General features: G+C 51.8%; 1 protein-coding gene across 2 annotated transcripts in view; it reads left to right on the forward strand.

Moving 5' to 3' along the window:
- The window catches only part of LOC138511211 (uncharacterized HIT-like protein Synpcc7942_1390), a 178,300-nt gene that overhangs the window by 49,633 nt on the left and 100,987 nt on the right, over positions 1 to 27,680 (forward strand). The window lies entirely within an intron of this gene.

The following is a 27,680-nucleotide window of genomic DNA, read 5'->3' on the forward strand; positions in this document are numbered from 1 at the left end:
TAGTGTTGAATGGCTGGGTACTTGTCCCAATCCACATTCCTTGTTGTGAGTGTCTGAGAGGGAGGAGGATGGCCTGAATGTATTGTGTGCCTGATTGGCTGACTGACAGCATGAATGCCCTTCTGTATGATTGGCTGCTGCGTGTGACCCAGCGGTGTGGATGAGAGACAGGATAGTTTATCTGGGGACCTCTCACCACTGGAAATTGTTCAGAAGCTGTGGCTACACTTGAAGAATAACTGGAACTGCTGATCCTCGACGCCCAGCTGGAAGAAGAAGACTTGCTTTTGCATTTGCTTTGACCTGATCTGAAAGCTGCCGAATTCGTCGAAGACTGATCCGAGAGACGACCTGGTAAGGCGCCCTCTTCCCGTGCTCCGAGGGACCATCAAGCACCGCTAACCTTCGCCAAAGCTCCCTGGAAGTCAGACCCTCGAAAGGCTGCCAACCCGAGATGGGACTGCCGAGGAGAACGAAGCAAAGCACCCGGACTTCGCCGCTGTCGAAGTCTACTGCGGTCGACCAGGGTTCGCAGGTTTGTGTAACCGCTGGAGGCCCATCGAAGTTGTGTTGCCCAGCCGTGGGGACCACTTGACGCCGTGCCGCCGACGACCGGAGCCACCCGCTCCTTTGCCTAAGAACATTTGAATCAAAGGACTCCCTTGTCTGCAACATCGACCGCTTTGTCCCGCCGGAGAAAGTCGAGGACGACTAACGCGCCGAGGAGAATCCAACGGTGGGTTTCCCGCCACTTGAAGGCCACAAAGACTTCGACGACTTGACGCCCTTGTTGGGTCACAGTTCTTCTGAAACTCTTTGCGGTCCTGAACAATCCATCGCTGAGGTGCCCCGCACACCTCATCCTCGCAGGACGTCGCTGACGAACACCGCCTGGATCGACGTTGTTGTCTCGGCACCCTTGAACTGCTCATCGATGCCGTCAACGCCAAGTTCACCATCTTCGACGCCTCTCGACGATCCGTGGCTCCTGCTTTAAAGGGAGTCACTCAAGAAGGATCCTCCGATGCGTCTTCGAAGAACTCTACTCCACCAGGTACATTGGGGGGGGTAAAAAAATTATAGGAGGAAATAAGACTATTGAACAATATATGGACTGGGCTTGTGCTATATATCTTTATTTTACAGGTTGCCCAGGTGGGGGGGATCTCCACACAGAACTGTGTCTATTGGTACGGGCCAGTATTCTGCCCATTGTTTCAACCCTCTTGCGTTCCTTCCTATCTCTATTGCTGGTTCCCTTGTTATTGATCTGTGTGACATTTTAACCGTACAGTTGATGCACTTTAATGAGATTTGATAACATTGGTGGTACCACTTTAGAATTGTATATATTTATCATTGTTGATTTCCGAGTACAAAGTGCGTTATTGTGATTGTGTACATACCTTTGAATATTAATTATATAAAGCCTGTGTTTTCAGTAATACAGTGTGTGGACATTCCTTTGTGGGGGTTCGGGAACTACACTGTACTTAAGAACCAGCCTGCATCACCACCTGAGAAGCTAGGCCTTGATTTCTCGACTACATTACCAATAATAGAGAATCTTGGCTGGGGTCCTCTGTGCCTCCCCTCTACCATATAGAGATCAGAAGTACAGACACCCCCCTCCGGTCCTTTACAATCCTCCCTCATAATGCCAGCCCCAGGGTTAGGTTTAGATAGCAGCTGCCTTCCTCCGGCCACACGGGAGCAGACTTTAGGCTGGGCATCAGTGATGACTCCACAGAATTCATCACACCTGCTTACTGTCACGTTCAAATCTTTGTTTTCAGGTTGCCAGGACTTATCAAGTAGGGCACGCACCTGTCAATCAGTGCTTTATTGGTAGACGGACAAGGGAGGCCCGTATGCTAAGATTCGTAGTGCTAGACTGGTTTTTGATTATTTGCAAAGGTTGCAACTGTGCACTCATGAGAGCATTTGAACGGTTAGTTCTCCAGCATGGGGTCTGGCATGGATTCACATGCTCATGAATATTCCCCGTCGTCAGGCTGGGAATCCTCGGTAAAGAAAAAATGAGAATCAGTTTAGTTTCTGATCTGTCTTTCTTAGTAGTAACCAATCACGGGTCTCTGGGTCATATTGCCCCCAGCCAATGACTGCCCTCGCCCTGAGCCCCTCCCCTGGCAGCCATCCTCAGATTTTTACCGCACGTTCAAGTGTTGAGAGTCCTCGTGCTATAGCTCTAGAGCTTTTACTGCGTTTTGCTTTTTTTCAAAGAGTTTAATCTAATTTTTTCCGGTCAATCGAGCCTCAAGCTCCACCGTTTCTACTTCTGATCAACAGGGACCCGTTTTGGATTTTTCTACGCCCCTCAAGGGCGAAGTTTCGTCGAGTTACGCTTCTTGGAGGATTCCAGAAGATCTGAGGCCTTCCTCATGGACATGGCCCAGGACAAGGGAAACTCGACACCCTGATCCAAGCTGGTCAGGAAATGCCATGGATGCGGATTACAGAATGTTTTCAAGGAGGATGAGCATTCGAGATGTCTCTACTGCCTTCATGAAGACAAAACGCACGTGGAAAAGAACTGTGCGTTTTGCAAGAACTTGTCGGAACGGACTATGAGGGATCGTCGGATCCGCCTCGCCGGTTGGCTGGAGAAGGGCCCAGCAGGTGAGAAGAAGAAGAAGTCAGAGCTGTCTTCTAAGTACTGTGAGGGCGCCCTGGCGACGGGGGCCCAACAGAAGGCAAAGAACTGCGAGTCCGCAGGCACCGGGAGTGCCGAAGGGTCGGGCTCCTCGGCTGCCAGGCAGGGCGCACTTTCACTGATGCCATCAACCACGAGCCAACGCTCTGGCTCGGGGAAGAGAAAATCAGAGAACCCGGGTAAGCTTCTGGAGAGGCCCCGGTCGATCTCGAAGGAATCAGCCGAGGGGGAGCGAAGCGGTGACCCTCCCCCCAAGGTGAAGGCCTCAAGCGCGCCCAAGGTGGTGAAGGCCTTGATTCACCCGCTAAGGCCTCAATCGAGGGAGTCGCGGCGGCCCTGGGGAAGCCTGTGGAGGCTACCCCAGTGGAAGCGACCCCAGTGGAAGTGACCTCGGGGCCCATAGTTTCCCTGCCACCACGGAGGGAATCCTCTTTTCAGCCCATCGATAAGACCCCGGTGGAAAAAGAGGGGGGGGGCGGTGGCCGTTACGGACACAGATACAGCCTCTGAGGAGGAACTGTTTGAAGTCTTGAAGGGCCCCAACAAGAGGTTTGAGAAGGGCCGGTCCCACGGGAGGAACCCCGAGGAGGCGGATGAAGTGGCGCCGACGAGGCCCCCGTGGAGGAGGGGCAACTATCGCGCCCGTCACAGCCAGTGCCAGAGCCTCAGAAAAACTCGGTGGATGCCCTGGCCATTTTAATGGCAATCCAAACCTTATGCACGGAGATGAGGACAAGGTTGCCTCTAACCCCAACGGAAGACCCAGCAGAACCGGGCCCGTCAGGAAGCCCTCCAAAAAAGAGGAGGAGAGTTCGTCCCCACCCACCTTTCCAGCCCTCGCGGCCCGCTCAGCCTTCATCTCCTTCCCCTGATCCTAGGGATGACACTGGAACAGATACGGCCACGATGGGGACGGATGACGACGGTGGTGACGACGGGATGGGCCTTCCATCACCACTCCCTCGAGCCTCCCCACCTGACGAAATTGGCTCCTTCCATGCCATGATTGCCAGGGCATCAGAGATTTTCCAGCTCTGCCTCGAAGAACAGAAGAAGGAAGGCTTCCTCTATCAGCGGCAGGAGGAAGACGGTCCTCGTGGTGCCGTTTATTGACGATATCTGGGACGAGGGACTTGCTCTCCTGAAGAACCCGTCCATGACGTCCGCCAAGAGGGATCGGTACGAAAAGTAGTACCGGGTCCCCGATTCCGCCCCTTTGTGCCTTAGGGCACAGCCGACCCCGGATTCGGTCGTCTCAGCGGCGGCCAAGAAGAAAGCGGCGGGGGTGACGGCTTCAACTTCAACCTCCCCGCATGACGGCAAGGGAAAGAAACTGGACGCCATGGGACGACGAGTCATCCCGTCTGCGGCGACGACAATTAAGGCGGCCAATGCCCTAGCAATTGTGGCCTGCTACGACAGGGAGCTGTGGTACAAGATCGCTTCCCTGCTGGACTTCCTACCGGACGACAAGAGAGGGCGGAGGCCCTGGAGATCCTGCAGGAAGGTGAGGTGGCGTCGGACCACGGCATAATGATGGCCACGGACATCGCTGACACCGGGTTCCGCCAGTTGGGCAACAGTGTTTGCCTTTGGCGGGGATGGCTCAAGGCAACAGATTTCCGCCAGGACGTGCAAACCCGAGTTTTGGACATGCCCTTCAACGGGAACAACCTGTTTGGGAAAACAGTGGATGAGTCACTTCAGGCCATCAAGGCCGACACAGAGACAGCCCGGGACTTGGAAGTTTTGCAGCAATGACGGCTGCCCTTTCGGAACGCCAGAGGCAGACAGGGTGCCTCCAATGGTTCCGGCGACGGCTCCTCGATGTACCGCCAAGCAGCCCGCTCCTCATCGCAGGAGGCCTACATAGGACCCGGCAAGTCAGGAGGATCTCATTGTCGTCGCCAAGGTGGCAAGGCCGCCGCCAGGCAGGACTGAACCGGCCGTAGCGTCCGGCCCCCACCTGAGCATCCCGGTGGGAGGCCGGCTGGCGAAGTTCATCAGCGTGTGGGAGTCCATCTCCACCGACCGTTGGGTGCTGGATGCCCTGGCCCACAGACACACTCTCGAATTTCTAAAGAAGTGCCCCTGCATTCCTCCCGTGGCCAGGAAGGAACATCACATCCCTCAACTGCTGTTAGAAGTAAGGGTGATGCTCAAGAAAGGTGCCATTGAGCTCGTCTCGAAGAGGCTCTGGGGCTTCGGAGTATACTCAAGGTACTTCCTCGTCAGAAAGAAGACAGGCAGTTGATGCCGCATCCTGCATTGGTTAAATAAATACATCAAGGCCCAAAAGTTCAGGAAGGTCACCCTCCAGCATGTGCTGGGAAAGCTGGAAGAAGGCGACTTCCTATCATCGCTGGAGTTGAAGGATGCTTACTTCCACATCCCCATTCTAAAAGGACACCGAAAGTTTCTCAGATTCGTAGTCCAAGGGCGGCACTACCAATTCAAGGCCCTGCCATTCGGATTGAAGTCAGCGCCCAGGCTATTTACCAAATGCCTAGCATCAGTGGTGGCGCGGCTGCGCCTGCAGAGGATCCACGTTTACCCCTACCTGGACGATTGGCTCATCTGTGCAAGGGCAAGGCAACTCGCCGTCGAACACACAGCGAAGACCGTCCAACTGCTCACGGATCTGGGATTCTCCATCAACTACTTGAAATCCCACCTGGTTCCGTCGCAGGTCGCACTGTTTCTGGGAGCCAAGCTCGATAAAGTGGCGCGATTGGCTTCTCCGTCGGAGGAGAGGACGAAGGCCATCTTGGGCAAGGTGCAGCGCCTGCTGGCCACAGACGTGGCCAGGGTGAGATCCATCAAGTCCCTGCTCGGAATGATGTCCTCATGCATCCACCTGGTGCCCCTGTGCAGGCTACGGATGCGTCCTCTACAAGAGTTCCTTGATGCTCGTTGGATACAAGCGACGGGCAGCTTCAAAGACAGGATCCCGCTCAACGAGGCTTTCTGCCAAGCGATTCGATGGTGGGGCGCCCACGCGCCTTTCGCTGCGGGCAAGGACTTTCAGACCCCGGCACATCAGGAGACGGTGACGACGTACGCCTCCCTGGAGGGATGGGGAGCGCACACCGGAGATCTCCACGCAAGAGGCCTTTGGCTCCCGGAGGAGAGGTCACTCCACATCAACATCCTGGAGCTCCGAGCCATGTTCTGGGCCCTCAGGTCATTCCTTCCGTCCCTCAATGGCAAGGTGGTGAGGGTCTTCACCGACAACACCACCACAATGTTCTACATCCGGAAGCAGGGAGGCACCAGATCCCCAGCCCTATCCAAGGAGGCCCAGGATCTGTGGCACTGGGCCGTCGCCAGGGGATGTTTCTGGTGCCCTTCCATCTGGCAAGAATAAAGAACACTGTTGCCGATGTTAAGACGGATTTTTGAACTCTGACCTGGAGGGGCAGAGGTTCAGAAGGCCAGCCTAGTTTCTTGGAACAGGCTAACCTCTGGACAAGCCAGACCAATCAGGGTAGCTATGGCGGCGGTCAAGACTAAGTCTCAAGAGGGGTGAGGGTGACTGAAAGACCTCAATGAGTACACAAAGCAAGGACACTTATGAATTACTCCAGACAGGTGTTATATTAAAAAAATAGACACATTTATTACAAGGCCTTTGTAACATAGACTATAGCAAAGAATCACAGTAACACTAAAGTAAACCAATACATCACAATCAATACAATATATATACAAGACCGAGGGGTCTAAGGAGTTAACAGCACGGAATATATAGACCACCTGGATGGGGACGAAAACAGGCAGTGCAAGTAATCTTTAGACCCAGTTCAACATCAGGAATACACCTAACTAAGAGGCAGTCCAAGCCCTACGAAGAGAGGAGCCTTATGCTCAATAGTACCTGCACGTGCTGGTACCAATGGACAAAATAGGGTACCTCCAAGGGTCTTTAGCAGCTCAGGAAGGTGGATAAGGTCGATGAAGAACAAGTCCCCACTATTCAAGCAGGACCTCCACTTGCGGGCAGAGGCAGGTTGAGAGTGCGGGATCGAGTCGCTATTTCGCAATAGCGGTGGAAAGGAAAGGAGCCCTCAGGGGCCACTTCGTGCGTAGAAATGGACTCCTGCGCTAGGGGTCACTGGTTGGGGTATGGACTACTCACCTGTCCCCGACACAGGCAGACCCAGACTTCGCCAGTTCAGTCCACTTCGCTTGCAGGTTCGAATGTGACAATCCAGACGTCTCGACACCGTTTAGTTTCCGCGGTAGCAGGCTTCAGGGTCAAGGGGGTCACAGATGCAGCGAACGTGCACAGGTCGTTGCCACAGCAGGGCAACACGGCAACCGTGTTTACTCGGTTCCGGGCGCACTCGACTCACTTCAGACCTGGGAATGCCAAGTGTACTAAATTCAGAGTGAGGGTGCCGTGGACACTGAGCTAGCAGCATACCCAGTTTCGAGGGCTTCTTCGGAACGGCAGCGGTGATAGAGCAAACGTCCCGTGTAAACTGGTCAGCCCACTGGTTGGCCCAGAGACACTTCCGAAGAGGCTCACTTGCAGGGTTTGATGAAGGTGCCGAGAATAGTTGGTCCCACTATTCCAAGGGGTCGAAGTGTCTTCGCAGACCTTCTAGGACGATCAGATGCAAAGGGGTTTCGCAGGACGACAGCGGGCTCAGGGTGCCAAACCTTCCAGCGGATCACCCGCGGTTCCTCGACTCGGCTTCTTGTTGCAGGGTACTTGGCTCCTTATCCTTTGTTTGTGTGAACTCAGGAGATCGACATGGTAGTGGTGTTTCCAGCCTCCTCTTATCCAAAAGTTCCCTTTGCGCCAAAACGGAGAGGACCCAATGGGAGATCTGCTCACAAACACTCACTCCATATGTGGACCAATCACGGACCACAGTGGTCCCAGGCATTCAGGACACTCTAGACTCTCTGGCACCCAGGATGTGTATTGGGAACAGACATCCCAGCCCACATCCTGGAGGCACACACACAAGGCATGCAGAAGCCTGCGAAAGCATTGGGTTTTGCGGGAAAGTGCATGACCAAATAAGGACTAACCCGGGTCGGCTCGACCTGGGGAAGGTGAAGGGGCAAGATGGCCAAAGGATAGGACAAAGAACCTCGTCGCATGGCCATTTTGGAGTCGGGCCACCTATTCGTTCCAAGCGTGGTAAGCATGTCAAGAAAGGGTCAAAAATATAAGAAAACGATAGCTGCCACCAGTCCTGTCCGTGACACATCTGCACAGTTCATACAAAGTCCAGCGAGAGTTTCGAGGGCCCTTGGAAAGACTAGAGACCCAAGTGTACTGTAAGGTAAGTTACATTGTACACCTGTTACATGTTGCACAAAAGTTGCAACATGAGGAAAGGACTAAGAGAAACAAGTCTCCCAATACTGACTGTTTTAAGGGCATGTCAGTTTCCCCATAAAAGGTAGGCGAAAGCCCAGAGGAGTGCAGCTGAGGGCTGTGCTTCTCTGGCAAAGTTTAGTTCAGGGTGTAAAGCAGCAGCAAAAAAAGTGTGGGGGTTGACACATGGAGGGAAAATTACATTCAAATATGAAATCTTTCCTAACAGCCGACTCACTCAGCAGGGAGCTGCGCTCGTGCCACGAGTGTGAGCTGCGTCAGGATCAAGCAAATCGACTCTTCCAACTATGGGGCAAACCCCAGATCGACCTGTTCCAAGTGGCAGAGGTTCGCCAGCAGGTTTCCCCAGCCGAGGAGCATGGGCGATGCTTTCTCGTTCCCTTGGGACGGCCTGTTCCTGTATGCGTTCCCCCCGTTGCCGTTGCTACTGCAACTCGTCAACCAACTCAAAAGGTCCCGGTGCAGGATGATCCTCGTCCCCACCGGCGTGGCCGAGACAGATCTGGTTCCCGGACTTTCTGGACTTGTCAGCGTCGCCCCCCAGTCAAACTATCGACAGACGCAGATCTTCTCTCCAGAGAAGGAGGCGCCATCCTCCATCACGACCCGGGGTCACTGAACTTGCAGGCCTAGCTCCTGCGGCACTAGAGTTTGGAGGGTACGATATCCCGGCGGACTGCAAGGAGGTGCTTGCAAAGGCCAGGGCGTCCTCAGCTCTCAAGTGCTATGGACACAAATGGAAGAGGCTCTCTGTCTGGTGCCGTGCACAGAAGATTAACCCTCTGCGTAGTACGGCCCCTCAAGTGCTGCCGTACCTGCTGTCGCTGGCCAAGGCAGGGCTGGCTCCTGCCTCCATCAAAATACATCTAGCGGCAATCTCCCGCTACACCAGAACTACGGGACGATCATCTCTGTGGTCTCATCGCATGGTGAAGGAATTTATGAAGGGGCTGTTCCGTTCATTCCCGCCGGTGAAGGCTCCGGCCCCAGCCCCGGCGTGGGAGCTCAACGTGGTGCTGACCAAGCTCATGGGGGTGCCTTTCGAGCCTCTGCATTCGGCACCGTTGAAGTTCCTGTCATGGAAAACAGCATTTCTTGTGACCATCACCTCCGCACGACGAGTGGGAGAGATCCAGGCCCTATCCTGCAAGCCTCCGTACTTGACTTTTCACGAGACAAGGGTGGTGCTGAGGACGCACCCCTCCTTCATGCCCAAGGTGACGTCAGACTTCCATCTCAACGAGCCCTTGGTGTTACTAGTTTTCTTCCCGTTGTCTTCGTCGCGGGCCGAGAGGACTTTGCACTCGCTGGATGAAGATAGAGCGCTGAAGTTCTAAGTGGACTGCACAAAGAGTTTCCGGAAGACATCACAACTGTTTGTGAACTTTGGACCTGTGAACCAAGGGAAGGCCCTCTCGAAGGCTTCCATTTCCAGATGGCTCTCCGGCTGCATCATGCACTGTCACCAGTTGGAAAATCGGCCTTCCGAGAGCCCATTCGACCAGAGCAATCGCTACCACCACAGCGTTCCTATCTGGTGTGCCCCTGCTGGACATCTGCAGGGCTGCTACGTGGAGGTCGACGCACACCTTCACGAGATTTTACTGCGTTGACCGGGATTCCAGGGAGGAGTCCAGAGTCGGCGCAAGCAGTGCTGCGCCACCTGTTCGCCTGAAGGTGGGCCTGGTGAGAAGGTAAGAGATGCTTAATGTTGAGTTTATATAATGCTTAATGTTGAGCCATTTGTGTACTGCTATGTATTATTATATTCATGAGCATGTGAATCCATGCTAGACCAGGAACAAGTTACTTACCTGTAACTGTTGTTCTCCAGCATGGGTCTGGCATGGATTCAGATGCAAACCCTCCCTCCTTCCCCTCTGCGGCTCTTCACTTGGTCCTACTGCCACTTTACGTGCTACCAAATCTGAGGATGGCTGCCAGGGGAGGGGCTTAGGGCGAGGGCAGTCATTGGCTGGGGCAGTCTGACCCAGAGACCAGTGATTGGTTACTACTAAGAAAGACAGATCAGAAACGAAACTGAAACTGAAACTGATTTTTTCTTTACCGAGGATTCCCAGCCTGACGACGGGGAATATTCATGAGCATGTGAATCCATGCCAGACCCATGCTGGAGAACAACAGTTACAGGTAAGTAACTTGTTCCTTCACTTAGGTTAAGCCTTGATTCTAAAGTGTCCACTTGTTCAGCAAAAGAAGTGCAAGATTTGATAATCTGTGCGGGCATTCATAGATTCTTTGTCAAGACCGGAGGCGAGCATTATGCTTCTCTTCCTTTATTAGAAGCTCAAAGCTGCAAGATTTAAGCCAAGCATAACTACCAAATCGTTTCTTGTACATGCTTGACTGCTGACATCTTTTACCATCGTAAAATCTCATGAACAGTCAAACTCATGAATTGTCAAACTAAATTTCCAAACAGTCTCTGCAGGACTTCAACTGTTGTCACCGAAACATGTGACCAAACCAAGCAAACCTAACAGGGTCAGTCTTTTAAGGACCTTCTGTCCTCTTCCTGCTTCCTCTTTCTTTACTGCTCGAGCAGCAAGACAAGTACCCTTTATTTATACAATTTACAGAGTTATATTTACTCTGTATAGGGGAAAATGGTTGATAGCATTTACATGCTTATATCTGTTTGACCGGCTAGCGGGCGAGAGCAAACATTCGGGCAACCAGTCTCTCAGGAGCCGCCCAATCCACGCGCTTTCTCTCAAGGGCAGGCGGAGGCCCAGGGGTCCTGAGCTCTGTCTATCACGGGCGTACAGTAACGGCTGACAGACACTTTGCTTCAAGGAGCGAACGTCCCAGAGTGTTTTACTGCATCCCTGAGCCAAGCCCTCATGTACTCCTAATTAATGTCCACCCTGTGCTGTACCCTGCTTCCACTCCTTCACCCACATGCCCCCCACCCCCACCATAGGAACGCATTCCATGCCTCCCAGAAAGGACCAATATAAGCTCTGTATAGCTCTTTATGGCTGGCCTTGCACAAAGTCCCATCACTCCCAAGGATCTACTTCGACCTACACTTGCCTTACTGTAACTATTTGTACTGTATTCTTCTGCCCTCCGTTCCTCTTCATCCAGAGCTTGTTGTTCATTCACATTGCTTTGGGGCTATTGCATCTTTGAGAACTCCCAGCATGCACCTTAAGTACGCAGTTTCCGGAGCTGGTAGCATGCTCTAGGGATGCAATAGGAGTGGGGGGAAAGAACAATGTGTGCCTATTAGCTCAAAGGCTTTGCAATATTTTTGAAGGACCTAAAGATCACTTGATTAACATGCAGCTTACTGAACTCCAGTGAAGTGCTCTTAAGTCTTCTCCCATTCTGCTTCCGATGGGTGAACGCAAGTCGCTTTGCTGCTACTCGCTCTTGTGGAATTATGTGAAGGAGTAGATTGGCCTGATGCTTGTTTGCATTCGAAGGAGGTAGGTGATGCCTTCCTTCTGGCTGGCTGGGAGTTCAACATTGTTGTGTACCACTCTCTTTGTGCAAAAACACCTAATGGAGTTTTGCAGTTTGATTAAGTTATTTGGAGGGCTGGACAATGAAGAAGAACGTGTTTTAAGACCCTCAAGTCTTGTGAGATTTCATCAGTTGTTATTTGATTGTAATATGGAAATACAATCAAGGAAATATATTAGGAGAGGCGATATTATCCCAGCTAAGATATTGCCCTATGGTGCCTACCAGCTGAGATATTGCCTTCTGGTGCCTCCCAGCTGAGATACTGCCCTGTGGTGTCTCCCAGCTGAGCTATCCCCCTGTGTTACCTCCCAGCTGAGATATCGCCCTCTGGTGCCTCCCTGCAGAGATATTGCCCTATGGTGCCCTGTGCCTTACAGCTGAGATATTGCCCTTTGATGCCTCCCAGCTGAGATATTGCCCTGTGGGTCCCCCCAGCTGAGACCTTGCCCTGTGGGGCCTCCCAGCTGAGATATTGCCATGCAGTCTCTCCCAGCTGAGATATTGCCCTCTGGTGCATCACAGCTAAGATATTGCCCTGTGGTGCCTCTCAGCTGAGATATCGCCCTGTGGTGCCTCCCAGGTGAGAGATCGTTCTCTGGTGCCCTGTGCCTCCCAGCTGAGATATTGCCCTCTGGTGCCTCCTAGCAGAGATGTCGGCGTGTGGTGCCTCCCAGCTGATATTGCCGTGTGGTGCTTCCCAGATGAGATATCAACCTGTGGTGCCTCCCAGCTGAGATATTGCCCTGTGGTGTGTGAGAAACCTGAAGGTGTCTCCCTGACTTGTCCCCGGGGATCCAGTGGCCAGGACACAACCATCACTATTGGATCCAGTTCCTGGGGGTAGACCAGTGCGGGAGGATCACCTGGACGGGGGGTCCTCGTGAAGTGGAAGTGGGACACCGATGGGTGAGACGCAGTAACCGCTTTCTTATAACACCTTTTCCCCATCCTACCTCGTAGGATACTCAGAAGTTCTACCCCCCCTGTTTCAACACAAACTCTTTCTTATACCGAGACAGACAACGGACCAACACCAGGGCCGTTAACCTGACATGTCCCAAGACAAGGGTCAGGCAGAGTCAGGCAATTACAATACCTACACACAGCTGACGGCCATTTCCCTTGCACACTGTGTGCATGGCCATACGTACGAGGAAGCGGCTATTACGGACCGGCCGTTCAAATGGAGTAGAAAGGCAGAGAGACCTGGAGGGGATGACGAGGAGGCAATTGTCCTTGCTCCTTTCACCTCAGACCCGCAAAGCCTCTGAAAGGGAAAACATAAGACCGGTAAGTACAGCTGGCGTGTGGTGTGACATGTGCCAACGGCACACAGGGCCCTCCCGCGCTGATAGTTAAAGCGGGGAGAAGCACTTGACACTGTGGTGCCGTCCTTGACGCCTGAGACAAGAGACTCCAACAGTTCAGCACAGCCGGTGAGTCGGAGAAGACATACAGTGAAAACAAACTGTGCTGGGCCCAAGGTTGCATGTGGGCAACCTTGCTGAACAAAGATATTGTGTAATTGAACTTTAAAGAAACCCTAGTAAAAGGTTCAGAAGCAGAGTGGTCAGGCGTCGCGGGGACGCTCATTCGGAGGACTCTGCCTGAAGCCTTTTTTGGGGTGTGTTGTTTTGGTGAAACTACCAAAACCAAGAGGCCTTAGAGGAGGCTATTGTGATGTGTCAAAGTGGTCCTTCGAGGGTCGAGTAAAACCCTTAGTACACTTGAAAGTCTTTGATACCTTGGAGAAAACTGAGTGATCCGTTTTTGAGTGAAAGGCTGTAGTGAACTCGATTGAGGGAGGCTGATTTAAGAAGTATCAGAGCCCAGCTAAGGGGGTTCCAAGAGGCAAATAGCAGTCGCCCATATTGAAAAGATTGCCAAAGGAACCTTTGTTTGTTTATTGTGTTTGGTACAGCCACGCTTGGCCCCGGAAGGTCCTGTCATCATTGAAAGGAACTGTAACCTCGAGCTGGAGAGACCTAGTAGTGTAATATGCTCGTAGGTCCTGCGTTGTCCTGTGCTAAAAACGTGTGGAAAGGAGACCCAGCCATACATGCGCCCGGTTGCCCTCGGGCCTGGTGCGCTATACAAATAAATAAAATACAAATACCATCCTGACTTATCATTTGGCAAACACTTCTTTCTTTTCTTGAGAACAGTATCCCACACTATTTTGTAACTTAGTTGTAAGGATTGCCAATAGGTCTTTTAGTATAGGACCTTTTTATTTGACAAGATGCCACTAGGACTGCTTTATTATTATTTGATGATCGTAGTTTGCTCCAATCTTAGATTTAGGTTTTTCTCACCCATTATACAGTTTAATAAACACCCTTGAACTGTGATCACTTGTGTCTGTCTTTACTGTTGCCACCATGAGCTCCTTAGACGTGCCTCCCAGCCGAAATATTGCCCGGTGGTGCCTCCCAGCTGAGACATTGCCCTGTGGTGCCTCCCAGCTGAGATGTTGACCTGTGGTGCCTCCCAGCTGAGACATTGCCCTGTGGTGCCTCCCAGCTGAGATGTTGACCTGTGGTGCCTCCCAGCTGAGACCTTGACCTGTGGTGCCTCTCAGCAGAGACGTTGCCCTGTGACGCCTCTTGGCAGAGATATTGACCTCTGGTTCCTTCCAGCTGAGATATTTCCCTGTGGTGCGCCTCAGCTGAGATATTGCCCTCTGGTTCCTTCCAGCTGAGATATTGCCTGTGGTGCCTCCCAGCTGAGATATTGCCCTGTGGTGCCTCCCAGCTGAGACATTGCCCTGTGCTGCCTTCCAGCTGCTATATTGCCCCATGGTGCCTCTCAGCTGAGATTTTGCCCCGTGGTGCCTCTCAGCTGCGATATTGCCCTGTGGTGCCTCCTAGCTGGGATATTGCCCTCTGGTGCCTCCCAGATGGGATATTGCCCTCTGGTGCCTCCCAGCTGAGATGTTGCCCTCTGGTGCCTTTCAGCTGGGATATTGCCCTCTGGTGCCTCCCAGCTGGGATATTGCCTTCTTGTGCCTCCCAGCTGAGATGTTGCCCTGTGGTGCCTCCCAGCTGAGATATCGCCCTGTGGTGCCTCCCAGCGGAGATGTTGCCCTGTGGTGTCTCCCAGCTGAGATGTTGCCCTGTGGTGCCCGAGAACACTTGTATAGTGATTCTTGCCCTGGATGGATGATTAATAATTAGTAAATTGATCAGATCAGCTTCTGTTTAAATATGTTCTACCCTCTACTGTAAAATGAGCCCTGAAAGTAGCATTATTGCCATCACAATTACTCTGTTCTCTAGTTTAAGGAACTTAGATTTTTTGGCATTGATGGTACATATTAAATATACCATTTGGTCTGACAAATCTGAATTATGTCGGTGACGGGTTGCTCAAAGAAATTCACGACAATGGATAATAGTTTTTTACATTTTTTCATTAGAAAAATATGAGACTCATTTGGGGTTCTGAGATTAGGGGTGGTCCTTGCACCTTTCCTCACACTTGAAGTGGGGGTCCCCCCTCCCTACCCCCGGCTTCCCTATTCCAACACGATTCGGAAATATCAGTTGACTACCTCCAGGGCACCCCCACTTTCTGGGTCGGGAGGCCTAAAGACTGCAGTCTTTTCTAACTCCCCCCTCTGGAACTTCCTAGGGACCTATTGGGGTAGCCTGGCCTGGTTGGTGTCTCGCTCCCCCCTGGTAGCTAAGCCCTCAGCTTCCCCTTGCTCACCTGTCTCCTCTTCTTTTGCACCCCCCGCAACCCCCATGTCTGTGTGTGTCTCTCTCTCTCTCTTTCCATACTCTGTCTGCTGCACTTTCTGACCTTTCCTGTCTACCTACTCTTCTCTTTCTACCTCTCTCTCCACACCCCTTCTCCCCCGGTCTTGCAACACTATCTCTCGCTCCTATCTCTGCCCTCTGATTGTCTCCTCCCAACCCTAGCCCCCCCTCTCCTCCCAGAACTAGCCCTGCCTGTCCTCCCAGCACTAGCCCCCCCTCTCCTCCCAACACTAGCCCGCCTCTCCTCCCAACACTAGCCCGCCTCTCCTGCCAGCACTAGCCCTGCCTCTCCTACCAGCACTAGCCCTGCCTCTCCTACCAGCACTAGCCCCGCCTCTCCTGCCAGCACTAGCCCCGCCTCTTCTCCCAGCACTAGCCCTGCCTCTCCTCCCAAAACTAGCCCTGCCTCTCCTCCCAAAACTAGCCCTGCTTCTCCTCCCAACATCCCTGCCTCTCCTCCCAACACTAGCACCACCTCTCCTCCCAAAACTGCCCCGGCCTCTATCCCCCTCCTCTCCTGTCCCTCTCTGTCTCACATCCACAACCTTTTCTTACATCAATCAATAAAGTCCTCTTTGTCAGCCTTCTAATCAGTCTCACACTTTTTTTTTTAAAAAAAAAGTTTTTATTGGTTTTTACTACAAACAAATCTTAACTTTCACTCCCAACATTTTCAGTTACAAGTTTCTTAACATACAGTGCATATTTCTCCTTAATGTCTTCCCTCCCTCCTTTCCCATAAACTCGAGCTCCCCCCTCTATTCCTCTGGCTTCCACTTCCCAGGGTTATTTCTCTTCCTCGTTCTCAGGCATGTCTTCGTCACTGGAATTGACGTGGGTGGGCCCATACAATGCGGCTACCATTTGTCTCCATTCTATCAGTGGTCCCACTCCTACATCTTCCCCCCCTAGTGGCCGCCTCATGCCATACAACTGTCTCAGCGTCTGCCGATTTTAGGAGGTCATTCCACCATACCTCTAGTCTGGGTCTATGGGCGGCTTTTCAGCTCATGGCAATTCTCCTTTTGGCCAGGATATAAGCTAGGTCCTTGAGTTTACATACATGTATCAGGTTACGTGGCCTCGTGAAACCCCCAGCATGCAAGCCCACATGGATTCCACGTCTAGTTTAATTCCCCTTTCAGATAGCGTGTGCTTGATTTCCTCCCAGAATTTTCTCACCTCCGGGCACGCCCAGAACATGTCGATCATCCCTGCTCCCAACTCTCCACACTTGGGGCAATTTTGTGCTTCTGTATTTCCAAATTTGGCGATCATTCGGGGTGTCATATATGCTCTGTGGGTGACATATAGCTGGATTTTTTGCAGCCTCGCGTTTCTGGACACCTAATTGTGGTATCTTTGAGCTCTTTCCCATTGCGCGTCCTGCATGGTTTCTCCCGCTTCCTCCTCCCAGTCCCACCTCAGTTGGAGCGGCTCTTTTCCCACTCTAGACATTATCAGTTCGTAAATCTGGGATATTCATGCCCTCCCTCCGAATGTTGTACATCATTTCTATGACTGTATCCGATTGTTCTGCTAGCGCTATCTCCGACCACGTTTCTTTCAACCGTTTGATTATTCTACTGTATGTGATATGCTGTCCCACATGTATCCCGGTTCCGTCCATTATCGTTTGGAAATCCAGGGCCTCCCCTTCTTGCCAGATATCCCACAGGGTAGCTAGGCCCACCGGCTCCCAATATTTTCGGATTCCTTTCCTTAGTTGTTCATCTGCCCCGCATAGCGCCATGAGTGGCGCTTGCGGGGATCACAGGGCCGGCTTTCCCATGGCTCGGCATGCTTTATGCCAAATTTTCCAGCCCAGTGTTAGCAATCTCGTTCTCCCCTCCATCATTTATTTTTTTTATTTTTTATACTTTCTTTATTGGCATTTTTAACATAACATACAGTGAGGCCATGCGCTGACCATAACTTGAGACACGCTCCCTCCCCCCACCCCCCTTCTGCCCATTGGATCAGCAAAGTCTTTAAGCCAAAACAGTTATCTGCTTGCCTCCGCCTGGGGGTTTGTAGCATTATGTGGCATGTTAACGACAGGACGCTGCGATGGAGATGGTGGTTGCGAGTCTAGAGCATCTGTTGACGACAACAAGAAAGATATATATGGTCCCCAGATATCTGGGGGGTGTGAGTGGAGCGGTAGAGTCTTGATGAAGTCAGTCTCTATGTCCTGGCAGTATGTGATGTCTTTAAGCCAGAGTCGGGAGCTTGGTGGGGGGGCTCTGCCCCAGGTATATGCAACTCTCCTTCGGGCAAGGATAACAATAAGTCAGTCAATTTCCTGACAGTGTTCGGTAGCGGTTGGGTCAGGCCCAACATTGCCATCTTTGGGTCTATATCGAGGTCTGTTCCTATTATTGCTGAAGTTTTCTCAAAGATCACGCTCCAGAAAGCGGCTACAGGCGGGCAAGACCATGCCAGGTGAAGGAAGTCTGCCTCCGGCTCCCCGCATCTGTAACACTCTGCCGATATTGACTCTCTTTGAGCATGGAGTCGCCTGGGAGTGTGATACGGTTGGTGGAGGAAGTTGAAGTGGATCAACTTAAATCTTGGGTTTATCGCGACCTTTTGTGTAAGATTGAGAATGTATGCCCATTCTCCGTCTGGGATTCTGGTATCCAGTGCTTTTTCCCATCTTTTTTTTGCTTTTGAGCAAGGTAGTTTCTGTTCGCTAAGAAGGGCTTTGTAGATATTCGTCACCAGGTGTCCTTCTCCTTGGGCTTGGATTGTGTTATGCAACAGTGGCCATTCGGGCGGTTGTTCGGGAAAGGTTGGGAGTGCCGTCTGGAGCGAGTGTCGTAGTCTTAGATAGATGAAGGTGTCAAGGGCATTATTGCTTCCCCTTTCACTTGCTTGTTGCAAGGTCAGGAAGGTTCCCTCCGGGAAGAGGTCATGCATGGAGTTTAACTGCAGTTTTGCTGGCCATGGTAGGAATACTTTCTCGGACGTGACGGGGATTCCCGGAATATGTTTGATTGGCAGCAGTGGGGAGAATCTGGTTATAACTCTGTTTGCCTTAGGGATCTTCCACCAGATTGTGTATGTGGTGGTGATGGGGTTCATTGATTGTTGGCTGGCTGTGAATTGGCCGAGAATTATGGTGCGCAGAAGATATGGGGTCGCGAGCGCCCTTTCAATTTGGACATGAGGTCTTATAGACTGCGTTGTGTACCAATGGCTCAAGAATTGTGCTTGGGCAGCCCAATAGTAGCGTTCCAGATCGGGGAGGGCCAGACCTCCTTGTCACGTTGGCAGAGTTAGTGTGGTATATGCGACTCTTGCCACTTTGCCAGCCCAGATGAGGTCGAGGACCATACTTTTAATGCACTGCAGGATCCTCTGGGGAAGCAGCAGATGGATATTCGTGAATAGGTACAAAAGTTTCGGCAATATGACCATTTTTTCCAAGGATACTCTGCCCCATAGGGTCAGCGGTAACGACCTCCACCTGTCGATCTTGGATTGAAGGGAGACCATCGCGGCCTCGTAGTTGTCGCGTATGATGTCTTCCTTCAGTCTGGACATGTAGATGCCAAGATATCTCACGCTTCAGTGTTGCCATTGAAAGCCGAAGTCGTCCGTAAATTCAACGGTGGTGGCAGTGAGTGGGAGAATGACTGATTTGGTATTATTAATTCTTAGTCCAGAGAAGCGCCCAAATTGGATTACTGCTCTCATAACGGGATTTATACTCTTGTCTGCATTCCGGAGGAACAGGGCTACGTCATCTGTGTCTTGTGGGGGCCGAATGAGAGGCCTCTGTGGAGATGGTGCAAGCGCAGATCGGATGCCAAGGGTTCCATCATGAGAGCAAATAACAGAGCGGAGAGCGGACAGCCTTGTCTGGTCCCTCATTTTAGATGGATGTCGGCTGAACGTAGGCCTCCTAATAGGATGTTCGATGTTGTTCTCTTGTAGAGCAATGAGATTAGGCGTATGAAGCGTTTACCCATACCCATCCTTTCCAGGAAGAGAAAGGGCCACTCGACCGAGTCAAATGCCTTCTCGGCATCTAACAGCACCGCCGCTGCTTGGCTCCCTGGGTCAAGTGCTTCTATTGCTCCGAACATTCTTCTTATCCCATAAGAGGTGCTCCTTCCAGGGATAAAGCCTGCTTGGTCGGCCAATACCATGGCAGGCATCAGGGGTAGTAGCCTCTTCGTTAGGATCTTTGCATAGATTTTATTATCCAGATTTATCAGCGATATAGGTCTGTATGAACCGCATTGATTTGGGTCTTTGCCGGGTATATGAAGGAGTATGATGTTAGCCATATATAGGGTTGGCGGTAATTGGTCGTTGGCCAGGGCTTTGTCGTATACCTGTAGGAGTAGCGGGCGAGGAGGTCGGCATTGGATTTATAGAATTTGCTGGACAAGCCATCTGGTCCTGGTGCTTTCGTGTGGGGTAGATCTTTAATGGCCTCGAGGATCTCTTCGAGGGTGATGGGGGCGTTCAGGATTTCTATAGGCTCCGAGCCGACCCAGAAGAGTTCCACTGTGTTTAGGTATTGCGCCAGCTCGGTTGGACTAACAGAGTAATTTGAGTCATACAGGTCTTGATAAAAGCAGCAAAATGTTTCAACAATTTTGGTTGTGGAGTGAACAGTGTTACCGGAGTGATCTGTTACCGCATCAATTGACGTGGGTTTTCTGTCGGCTGTTATGAGTCTCGCAAGGAGGGCTCCGGGCTGTTGCCCCTCACCATATTGGCGGACTTTGTGGTGACGGTCCAGGAATTTCACCTCTCTTTCAACTGCGTTCCTGAAGGTATCCAGCTCTGTTTTGATCTCTGCGAGAACCTGTGGGGGTGTTGTCCACCAGTAGAGAGCTCTCAAGTGCTTTGAGACGGGATTCGCTAGAGCTTAGTTCACTACGTATTAACTTTAGGATTCTGCATTCTTTTGCCATACAGACTCCCCTGGTAAAGCACTTCATGGATTCCCACAGGGTCCCGGCTGAGGACACTCATCCCTGATTGATGTCTAAAAAGGATTTTATTTCAGATCGGAGTTCGTCTGCGAAGATGGTGTCCTGTAGCGCTCTGGGTTTGAATCTCCAGTGTGGGGTAGTCTTGATTGCTTGCATGGTGGTTCACTCTAGGGATACCATGGAGTGGTCCGATAGTGCTCGTGGATGAATGTGGCACTCTCCCCATTGCAGGCGTTTATGTGTGGACACTAGGAGGTAATCTATTCTTGAGCTGGTTTTATGCACCCAGGAGTGGAAGGTAAAGTCTCTGGAGTCGGGGTGTTTGATTCTCCAGATGTCGACGAGGTGGTAGGCACTGCATATTTCTTTAATTTGCATGCTCACTTTGGATGGGGGCGCCGCTGAATTGTGCGACTCATCTTTAGCAGGATTGAGTGTTGTGTTGAGGTCTCCGCCCCATATGATCGTGGAGTGTCCTGTTGAGTTTAATTGGGTCATTACCCATTCATAGTTGTTGGGGACGTCCGTGTTTGGCCCGTACGAATTTACCAGGGTGATGTCCTCTCCATCGATCGTTCCACGTATCAGTAGTGATCTGCCCTTTTCTGAGATTAATATGAAGTTTACTGTTTTATTGATAAGGATAGCCACCCCTCTGGCATACGATGAAAATGATGTGAAGTAGCGGTGGAAACCCCAGTCTTTTGCCCAAGGCCGTTCACTGGTCGGACTTAAGTGAGTTTATTGAATGAGAGCTATGTCGATCTTATGCCGGCGTAGGTATTGAGTCATTTTCCTCACTTTGGCCGGCTGGTTTCCTCCTTTAATATTCCATGTGGCTACGGTGAAGGTGCTGGCCTATGGATTCTCTGTGTCGGCAGTTTTTGGTGTTTTTCCGGTAAAAGGCAAAGGCGGCGTGTAATGGTGAAGGGGTGCGGGTTGAAGCGTGGTCTCCCTGTGCGCGGCGCATGTGGGTAGCCCCGAACTTGGTGCAACTTGTTAACCCCCAACTGGAATGTATCCCCCTCCCGAATCTCACGAGCAACCCCCAACTCGCTCGTCGTTAAGACCCAACTTAGCAACGGGGAACTGATAAACTTTAACATGGCTGTGCTAGGGGTGCTAGGATCTTCCCAAGTCACACGGCCGTGGGTTGCTCAGATCCTTATGATTTTTTTTTGGTGGAAAAAAAATTGTCACTTAATGTGGTGTTCCGTTGCCTGTTGTTGCCTATGGTGAGTTCTGGTGGGCCCGTTCTCCCTGTGCACGTGGTTGATTGTTCTCAGGTGGGCCACAACCAGCTTGGTCTAGGTATGAGTTTGCCTCCTTGGGAGTCTGGAAAAACTGGGTTCTCCCCTGGTGTTGTACTCGTAGGCGAGCATGGAAAATGGGATTTGGTTGGATCAGAGCCTTAGTTTGATTTTGGTGAAGGACCTTCTTTGGGCCTGGACAGCTGGTGAGAAGTCAGGGTAGAAGTGAACTGTATCGCCATCATATTGTAGCTCGCCTTTCTCCCTGGCTATTCGAAGGATCGCGTCTCTGTCCTTATAATTAAAAAGCTTTGGAATTATTGGTCTGGGGGGGCTCCGACGATGGGTCTCGATGCCAGTATTCTATGGGCCCTTTCCACGGCGAACAAATGCGAGAGTGCCTCCGGGCTGAAGAGAGACCTGCACATCTCCTCAACGTGGTCTTCCATTTTGCCTTCGGGTTGTTTCTCCCTTACCCCGACTATCCTAATATTGTTCCTCCTAGAGCGCCCTTCGAGGTCTTCATTACGTGCGTTGGCCGTTTTCATCTGGGCCTTGAGGGTTGATACTCTGATGGTCAGGGATGCCATCCCGTCGTCGAGGTTAGATATTTGTTGCTCTGCGCCATCCAGGCGCTCACTGTGGTTGTCAAGCCTGTGTTGCACCTGATCTACCTTGGAGGAGAGGTCGTCCAGTTTGCTATCTAGGTTGCTGACCTCATTTCTTAACTCTAGGAGCAGTGCTCTGATATCAAGGGAGTGGGGCTCGCACTCTTCTTGGGCAGGCAACGGCGGTGGGGATTCTGTTTCGCTGCTGTGTTTAAGAGTATTGGACGAGGCGCCCCCATCAAAGTTCAGTTTGTGTTGTGACTTGTCATATTTCCCCATTGCGAGATTATGTGTGCTGAGCAGGCGGTGCTCTGCTGGTTCATCCTGCCGTTGGTGCAGAGTGCTGGGACTAGGAGGTTGTGCTGTTAGATGGGGGGGTACGTGCCGCTGTTTTCTTTTAGGAATGCTTTGATGCCTGGCATAGTTAAGTGGCGCGTATCCTGTGGTTCTAAGCAGGAGGCCCGGTCGGAGCCCGCTGGGTTGGGGTGGCGTCAGCACCACTGCTTACCGGTGTAGCTTGTACTTGCTTAGTATCGGTTTTGCTGCTTGCTTCTGGGCCCACTGGCTGGGGAGCGGTGATGCAATCCGGGAAGGCTGTGCTGGCGGTTGCGTGCGCAAGTCTTGCCTGATTCAGCACTCTTGCAGCAAGGGCAGAGCCCTTGCGGTGATCTGTGTGAGGAGGGGCCACCCGAGCGGATCAGGCCCTTCAGCTTGGGTGTCTAGATGGTTCTATACGGGGCACCAGTGGTCTGTGCTTCTAACGTGCTCAACCTGCCCCCCACCCCTCTGCAGGCGCCGTACCTGGGTCTTGCGCTCTTCCCCTGCAGCGGATCGGGATCTTCGCTTTCCTCTGTTCTGTTCATTCAGGGCCCCAGCCGGTGGATGTTGGCACGTTTCGGAAGTGGCGTTGGGCCGCTGGGCTGGGGCACCGCAGGGCGGGCCGTGTCCGACCGCGGGGAGACCCGGCCTCGGTGCCGTGCCTGACGTCCTCCGCGCTGCCAGGAGGCCTCCCGCGGGCAGCGCCCCTCCACGCGCAAGCGGGAGGGCACAGCGGGGTCTTCCCGCCGGCTTCTGCTTCTCCCGTGAGCTTCAATGCTCTGCGGAATTTCAGGAGTTTGGGCCCGTGGGATCGGGCTGACAGCTGTAATCTTCACGCGGGTCGGTTGCGTCTTTGGGGGCCGGCTGTCGCGGCAAGCGACGCGAGGCCTGGGTGCTCCCGAGCCTCCAGGGGCCGGTCGGGGCCGCCCCAGCGCTCCTCCCCCCGGGGGCCCGCCGCTTGTCTCTGTGACGGCTGCTGGTGCTTTCTCGGCAGGTTTGGCGGAGGTGGGCGGGTGCTGGCAGGCCACCAGGCCTCTCTCTATATCCGGGGGTGCCGGGGTGCGCCGGCCTGGATTTTGGATGTGTGGAGCGCCGGGAGATGCAGATTTTTTGCAGGGTTGGCACCTGGAGCTTTTGCGGCAACGTCGGCTGCTAATGTTGGGTAGTATTCCACCAGGAGAGACAGGATTGATCAGGATTTTGAAGGGCCGTATGGGAGCACACAGGAGAGCAGCCATCTTGTTCGGGTCTCTGGCGCCCTATCCCCCCCTCCATCTCTGATTTGGATAGCCATATTAGTTCTCTTAGAAAGCATGGGGTGCTCTCGTCCCTCAACAGTCTGGATTCTGCTGTCTCGTCTTCTGACAACCACCTAGCAACATATTGTAACTGCGCCGCCAGGTGGTATATCTCTAAGTTTGGCAGGTTTATCCCCCATCTGTCGGACGCGTTCTGTAGTTTTCATAAGGCCACTCTGTTTCTAGTGTTGTGCCACAGGAAACCTCTGCTTAGACTCTAGAGTTTGGTGAAGAAACGCTTGGGTACCAGGTGTGGGATGTTTGTGAAAAAATGTAATAGCCTAGGTAAGGCCACCATTTTAAGCAAGGCCGCCCTCACTACCATGAACAGGGGGAGCTTAGCCCAGAACTCCATGCCATGCTTGATACCTTCCACTGCTCTCTCTGTGTTATACCTATGCTCGTCTGCAACCGTATGATGTATATTGATCCCCAGGTATCTAAACGTTCTGGTCTGCCAGGCTATCTGCAGGGTGGGTAGGTTTTTCTGTGGAATGCCCCTGTACCTACGCAAGGGGAACATGCTAGATTTTTTTGGGTTAACCGCTATCCCGGAGAGAACCGTGTAGTGCTTCATCCCTTCCAGGATGTATTGTAAGTTCTCCTCCGGGTACCGTAGGTACAGAAGCATATCATCCGCATACAGCGATATTAAGTGCGGTCCCCCTTTAGTGTGAACCCCTATCTCACTGTATTGTTGTCTCAGGTAGATTGCCAGCGGCTCCAATGCGAGGATGTACAACATCGGGGACCATGGGCAGCCCTGTCTCGTGCCTCTGCTAAATTGCCATTTATCTGAGATTATCGCTCCCGTTTTAACCCTGGCTGTAGGGGAGCTATACAGCATGTTCACCCACCGCAGGTACCCAGGTCCCATCCCGTATTCTTTTAATGCCGCCATCAACCATGGCCACCTGACCGAGTCGAAGGCTTTGAGTGCATCTAACGAGACTACTGCTATTTCGTTTGGGTCGCCCTCCGTCTGCTCTATAATATGATGAAGCCTCCTGTGGTTGTTGGATATACTTCTGCCTGGGACGTAACCGATTTGGTCCGGGTGTATATGTTTATTTATCACCCGCTTAAGTCTATTTGCCAGTACCAACGTGAGGATTTTACTGTCCTGGTTTAACATGGATAGTGGTCTGTACGATCCGCAGTCTACGCTTGGCTTATCTGGTTTAAGGAGCGGAATAATTACCGCCTCTCTCCGAGATTCTGTCAGTCGCCTTTTCTCGTATGCCTCATTTAACATTGCCAGTAGCGGGGAAGGATCTCTTGCCTGTATGCTTTATAAAACCCGCTGGGGAGCCCATCTGTGCCTGGGGCTTTACACATGGGTAGATGCATTACCACTGTTTCTAATTCCTCCAGTGTGACTGGGGCTTCTGAGTTCTCTCTGTATTCCACACTTAATTTAGGCAATCCTATGTCCCCTAGGGTCTCCTGAATCTCTCTCTCCGTATTCTCCCCCATATCTGCATAGATGTGTTCATAAAATCTAAGGAATCTCTCTTTCACCGTCTCCTGGGTGTTCCAGACTTGTCCCACCTCTCCCAATATCTCTCTGATTGCTGCCTTGTTTTTATATAGCTACGCAAGCAGCCTCCCTGGTTTGTCCCCCCCAGCATGTTGTCTTTTGATATATTTCTTGTAATTCAGGTTGCTTAGACTCTCCTAAAGCTCCCCTCAAGCCAATTGTAATCGGCTCACACATTCTGTTTCCTCTTGTGAGGTGCCTTCTTTTTTCATTATTGCACCTAGTCTCTTCACTGTCTCCTGCAGCATTCTCTCTATGCCCCCCTGGAGCCCTTTAGATTTGGATATGGCCACCCCCCTTATTACCACCTTAAAGGCCTCCCACAGAGTTCCCTCTGATTCCACGCTTCCTGTGTTATTCTCGAAGTAGCTAATTATCGCTTCCCGTAGGTCCTCTCGAATGTAGTATCCTTCAGTGCCTCAGCTCTAAGCCTCCACGTTGGGATTCTGGCTCTGGGGGGCTGGTGTCGCCACTCCAAGACCAAAGGGGAGAGTTCTGACAGTATTCTTGCCTTATATTCTGAACCCCACTGCTTCTCCCGCTATTTCCGGGGTGTCAAACATGTAATCCAATCTCGTGTACAGATTGTGTGGGGCCGTAAAGTGTGAGTAATGTCTTTCATTCGGATGTTGCAGTCTCCAGATGTCCTCTAGCCCGAAGTCCCTTAACAGGGCTCATAGCACTTTTGCTTTGGGGGTGGGCTTACCTAGTTTTGTGTCTGAATCGGTCTCACACTTACACATACACAACTCAATTGGTACAACTCTCCCAGACCGAACCCCTTACCTACACGCTCACCCTAGACACCAACAGTCCACTCCAACTCCTTCTCTACCTGGTACACCTCCTCTGCCCCCAACTCCACTCAAATAGGTTTCATCTCTTACAGAAAGTGCTGGGTTTTTATAGACCAGCCCTTCCTGTTAAGGAGATCCTGTGGCTCCCATTGGCTCTCTAAGACCGCTGCCGCACCTGGCCAATCGCTTCCTGAGCTACTTCCCTGGGAGCCGGGACATCCCCTCGAAGTCTTTAAGAAGCCTTCTTGCTCTGCTCCTTTTAAGACTCAGTTCTCCACCCCTGAGTGTGTTTATCTTCCATCAGAGTCTGGGAAGTGTTTCTGGAACTCTCCTGTTCAGCCCCAAACCCTCTCCCCCATTCCCCACTGCCGTCAGTCCATTTCCAGTGGATGCCCAACTGCTCCCAGTCCTCTTGCTCTGCGCTGGGTTATTTCGGTTGCACTCAGTTGCATTCTGGTACTGGTAGTTTAGGTTTCCCGTTTTCTGCTATTACTTATCTTGACCATTGATTCCTTTCCCAATTCCGAGGGCTCAGGTGTCAGCTGCAGTTCATGTGCTTTGAAACAGAAAAAAAGAGGGCGATAGGTATAGGGACAGGAACAGTAGTACCAATATCCTGCATGTATTCTGACATTACGGGGAGCCAGAGACGGACTCTCCTCCGCCTTCCTTTAACACATTGCTTAGTTGCACTTTGATTTGTTATGCCAATAGAAAGAACTTAATCAGGGGGTAAAGATTTCAAGGTGCAGTCCTCCTAAATACTCCAAATGCAAAACACTATTTAATTTCTTACTTGCCATTGGTCACTTATCACTCAGCAACAGCTTATTGTGAGCTGAAATTGTATGAATGATGGATCTATTTTTAGGGTGTGGGTTTATTGGAAAGGCCTGAAAGGGGAGAGAGAGTTGGACTGGCAAAATGCTGCATATGATCAAAATGTTAAAGATTCACAAGACCTTCAATATTGTCTGACTGATTTGGCGTTGGTTCCTTGTCATAAAGAGGTGACATTTGGAGGCCGTTTCTCTTCGGTGCTAGCCCGTAAAATCTGGAATGACGGATTTCAGAAGTTGAATGTAGGAGCCATTCTACACTGGGCCGGCCTTCGTTTTGGCAATGCCCGGGGCGAGTCAACAAAATTTGGCGTCCCACTCCAGCCAAACTTTTTGTTGCTTTGCTAAATAGAGCACCACCGCAAAACCAGCAGCGGCACTCTACTTAATTAAGTGCTTAACTCCACACTCCCATGCAGGAGCATGGAGTTAATCACGTCAGAAGATTGTGGCTGTCAAACCAGCATGGAACTGCCACATGCTGGTTCAGCATTGGCGCCCTTTGCAATAACACGCCAGCAGGAGAGTGGGGTGCATTTCATTACAATAGGGCGCGTGCCGCACCTCCACCGTCCACGCCAGCTCTGGGGGTGCCTGTGAAAGGCTCTGCCGAGCTGGCGTGGCAGGCGGGCGGGCTAATGTGGCGCCCTCTGCGGTCACCCGGATGGCCCGGGCCTAAAGCCGGTCGTGATTCTACATCTTTACATGCCTTTGCTACATTCCGCTACGATACCTTCAGGGTGAACGTTTGCACTTTATAAACGCCCCCCACTAACCTAGCATAACACT

The sequence above is a fragment of the Ambystoma mexicanum genome, chromosome 6p (genome assembly GCF_040938575.1).
Source record: "Ambystoma mexicanum isolate Mex_15411 chromosome 6p, UKY_AmexF1_1, whole genome shotgun sequence".
Lineage (NCBI taxonomy): Eukaryota > Metazoa > Chordata > Amphibia > Caudata > Ambystomatidae > Ambystoma > Ambystoma mexicanum.